Source organism: Palaemon carinicauda, chromosome 3 (genome assembly GCF_036898095.1).
Source record: "Palaemon carinicauda isolate YSFRI2023 chromosome 3, ASM3689809v2, whole genome shotgun sequence".
Taxonomy (NCBI): domain Eukaryota; kingdom Metazoa; phylum Arthropoda; class Malacostraca; order Decapoda; family Palaemonidae; genus Palaemon; species Palaemon carinicauda.
The window spans coordinates 140,143,475-140,148,621 of NC_090727.1; positions in this window are offsets into that span (position 1 = coordinate 140,143,475).

Genomic DNA, 5,147 nt, shown 5'->3' on the forward strand with positions numbered 1-5,147 from the left:
TAATTACTTGAACTATTCAAAACAACTTCTCTCTTCGATTCTTAGTCAGGGATTACGAGGGAGCTCTGTAAGAAATACTGGTGATCGAAATAATACAAACTTTACAAAAATAAATACATTTTATGAAAATTGACAACATTTATACATAAAATTATCACTAAAATGAATCACTCGAAATATATATTTAATCTGAAAAAATCCTTAGACTAAGACAAGAAAAAGATACTTATGAAAGTTATACAATCACTTGTTTCAGTGGAAATTAATTTATAAAAACTATTCAATCTTCATAATAATGACAATAGTTAACCTTTAACACACACTAATGATTAAACTTTTAATGAACTTTACATAAAAGTTACTGATACGCTTACGTTTTGGATCACAAGAGGTAATCGAACAGTTAAGCCAAAATAAATACACTTCGCTGTTTTCACCTAAATCTCATCAGGCCAGTTACAAAAATCTATAATAAACTCGTACTTACAGTAACGCAATACTCATAAAATATCTTTCAATTGAGTTATCAATGCTTGAACACACTACACACGATATATGTTGGATAAAAAATTATTCACTCTTGAGAGAGTACACACTCGAGGCATTTTCGAGAGAGAGGCGAACTTTGGCTCTTACAAAAGGATAGGCTGGATATATATATATATGTGTATATATATATATATATATATATATATATATATATATATATATATATATATATATATATATATATATATATATATATATCTTGACCTAATTATTCTAGATCCTTCTAGGTCACGGGGTCTAGAAGCTTAGGGGGAGGGTCTAGCGGCGCCAAGGTTGCCATCTAAGTCTATTAGTAGATGAGTTCCCAAGCACCTACCGAGGCAACTCTCTCTCAGCTAACTTCGCCCACTTACCTCCTCGAAACATGAAATAAAGAAGATAAAACTAACTCTGGGGTTTTCAAGAACATTCTAAAGACGTGGAAATATAAAAATTGCAAAATCTCTCACCAACATGACGCAATACCTGGTAAACACAAAAAAAATTACATAAGCTCTTGTTCATACCTGGTATGGTTTGTACAGCACACTTAATGGAGTTTACATAAGACTCCGTAAAAAAATATGTGGAATAAAAAGTTAATTCTTAAAAATAAAGTAAATTTACATATACTGCATAAAATTTAAAATACAATTAAATGAACAACTAAAGTCTTACGTAATTTACATACAATTACTTAAACCTACCAGAGAGGAAGTCACCTTACGAGCTGGCTATATACCTTTTAAATAAAAAAATAAAATACATGAATAAAATATTTTCATAAAATATATATATATATATATATATATATATATATATATATATATATATATATATATGTATATATATAAATTTATATACATATATATATATATATATTGTGTGTGTACATATATCTGTCTGTCTGAGTGTGAGTGCATGTTTGTATCCATACATACTTGGTTAACAATAAAAGAAAAAGAAAAAGAAAATAGGGGAAAATCACTAGTTAAAGATTAAAAGTTAGTCTACGATATGGTAGATGCCTAGATGTGAACATTCATTTTCCCTGAAAAAAATATCCACAATGACAATGATGTAAGTACAATATAATGGCCTGATATAGGCCTATTTTAGACACGAGTTAGAAAGATCAGGTCAAAACACCATTCTCCAAAAGAACATTTCATTCTGTTTTCTTTCAGGTTTGGTCGTTCACAATCCCCTTTCTCGTAAAGGTTCAGAGAAGAACGAAATAAATAAAACCCTTGAGAAACGGAGAGTGTTCACAAGAGGTCCTGGTAGGTCTGTGGGGATGATGGAAGGGGTCTGAAGGGTGGAGGGGGGGGGGTGGCTGAAGGGGTCGAGGGTCAAGATAAATATCAAAAGAAAGTTTTAGTTGGTTTCTCTTTGAATTCCTCCAAGACGGAGGAGGTCATCGTGCCAACGCCGGATAAATGTAATGTGATATAAACAGTCTTATAAAGAGGAGAAAAATAGGAGGAAATACAATTTCTTTCAGAGAAAATCTGTAAAAAAAAGATATATAAATATATATAGCAATAATGATATTCCCTAATGGTTTTTATCTCAGTCGGTAAATCTTATTCAGTGGGGCAAATCCCATTTCTCTCTCTCTCTCCTCTCTCTCTCTCTCTCTCTCTCTCTCTCTCTCTCTCTCTCTCTCTCTCTCTCTCTCTCTCTCTCAAGCCAAAATCCTAGAAATAATATCACCTTTGAAGGGAATGGAATATCTTAAAGACTCCATAGTTTACTGACTATAAATCATGATAAACCCTGCCTAACATTTTAGGCCAAACCAGGACTGTTTTTAGGTATCCTCGTAAAGTGAGTTACAGTTACTAAATAAATAAGATTGAAAAAACAGATTCAACACTTCATGTCAATACAGACCGAGATGAAATGGTCGATTCACCTGGAAACTTAATTGCACATTTTCTCGGGGAAAATGCAATTTGCTCGCAGACATACTTTGATGGCATGTTAATAAGCTTTCCTAAATAGAATAAGAAATTGTTTGGCAGGTTTTTGTTTGGAGTTGCTTAAAACCTTGTCCAGAATATTCCCTAATATATATATATATATATATATATATATATATATATATATATATATATATACATATATATATATATATATATATATGTTTATATATATATATATATGTAATTAAATTTGGCTAATCCTTCCAGCAATTATAACAACTATAGAACAATTGAACACACCCTTTTGCTTTCATATATAAACCGCCACTCTCCACTGTACTCCTCATTTTTACTTTACATCCTGAAGAGGGTCGATGTTTATTGACCGAAATATAGTGTGATTTATTCATATTTCCTGTGTTTCTTTTATGGGCCTTTTTGAAAAAACATGTTAAACTGTTCGATTACAGTTATAAGTAAGACATATATATATATATATATATATATATATATATATATATATATATATATATATATGTATATATATATATATATATATATATATATACATAAATATATACATATTTATATGTGTGTGTGTTTATTTGTCTGAGTGTGAGTGCATGATTGCATTTAAACGTATTTGGTTAAAAATAGAAGAGGAATAAAATAAAGTAAAATCATTAGTTGAAAATTATAAATTGGTATAATATATGGTAGATGCCTCAATGTGAACATTCATTATCACCAAGAAAATGCCCACAATGACAATGATGTAAGTATATAATGATCTGATATAGGCCTCTATTAGACATATCTTACAAGAGACAGGTCCTAACACCATTCTCCATTAGGACTTTTCATTCGTTTTTCTTTCAGGTTTGGTCGTTCACAATCCCCTTTCTCGTAAAGGTTCAGAGAAGAACGAAATAAATAAAACTCTTGAGAAACGGAGGGTGGTCACAAGAGGTCCTGGTAGGTCTGTGGAGATGGGGGAAGGGGTCTGAAGGGTGGGGGGCTGGGTGGCTGAAGGGGTCGAAGGTCAAGATAAATATAAAAAGAAAGTTTTAGTTGGTTTCTCTTTGAATTCCTCCAAGACGGAGGTCATCGTGCCAACACAGGATAAATGTAATGTGATATAAACAGTCTCATAAAGAGGAGAAAAATAAGAGGAAATACATTTTCTTTCAGAGAAATTCTGTAAAAAAAAGATATATAAATATATATAGCAATAAGGATATTCCCTAACGGTTTTTATCTCAGTCGGTAAATCTTATTCACTGGAGCAAATCCCATCTCTCTCTCTCTCTCTCTCTCTCTCTCTCTCTCTCTCTCTCTCTCTCTCTCTCTCTCTCAAAAGCCAAAACCCTAGAAGCCAAAATCCTAGAAATAATATCACCTTTGAAGGGAATGGAATATTTTAAAGACTGTCTATATTTTACTGACTATAAAACATGATAAACTCTGCCTAACATTTCAGTCCAAACCAGGACTGTTGTTTAGGTATCCTCGTAAAGTGAGTTACAGTCACTAAATAAATAAGGTTGAAAAACAGATTCAACGCTTCATGTCAATATAGACCGAAGTAAAATGGTCGACTCACCTTGAAACTTAATTGCGCATTTTCTCGGGGCAAATGCAATTTGCTCGCAAATATACTTTGATGGCATGTTAATAAGCTTTCCTAAATAGAATAAGAAATTGTTTTGGAAGTTTCTTTTCGGAATTGCTTAAAACCTCGTTTAGATTATACCCTAATATATATTATTATATGTTACGGACGTCAAATTACATAACCTTCCGAGTTCCAAACTCACCTGTTTCCTTTCACATAAATCTGTTTCACTTGAATAATACCCGAGCTCTGATAAATTATGCAACTTCCACACGGTAATATATATATATATATATATATATATATATATATATATATATATATGTATGTATGTATGTATGTATGTATGTATGTATGTATGTATGTATATATATATAACACTGAATATCCTAATGTCTCTATATTCAAAACAAAACTGAGTTATCAATTACTTGAAGTATTCAATACAACCTCTTACTTCGATTCTTAGTCAGGGATTATGAGAGAGCCCTCTAAGAAATACTGGTGATCGAAATAATACACACTTTACAAAAATAAATATATTCTATAAAATTTACAACATTGATACAGAAAATTATCACTAAAATGAATCATTCGAAATACTAAGTCTGAACAAAAGTTTAGACTAAGATAAAAAAAAGATACTTATGAAAATTATACAATCATTTGTTTCACTGGAAATTAATTTATAAGAAATATTTAATCTTCATAATTAATGGCAATAGTCAACCTTTAACACTCTTAATGCTTAAACTCTATATGAACTTTACATAAAAGTTACTGATGCGCTTACGTGTTTTGGATCACACGCGGTAATCGAACATTTAAGCCAAAATATATACACCACTGTTTTCACCTAAATCTCACCAGGCCAGTTACAAAAATTTATACTAAACCCACACTTACAGTAACGCAATACTCATGAAATAGCTTTCAATGGAGTTATCAATGTTTGAACACACAACACACGATATATGTTGGACAAAAAATTATTCACTTTCGAGAGGGCACGTACTCAAGCCACTTGCGAGAGAGAGGCGAACTTTCGCTCTTACAAAGGAATAGGCTGGATCTCT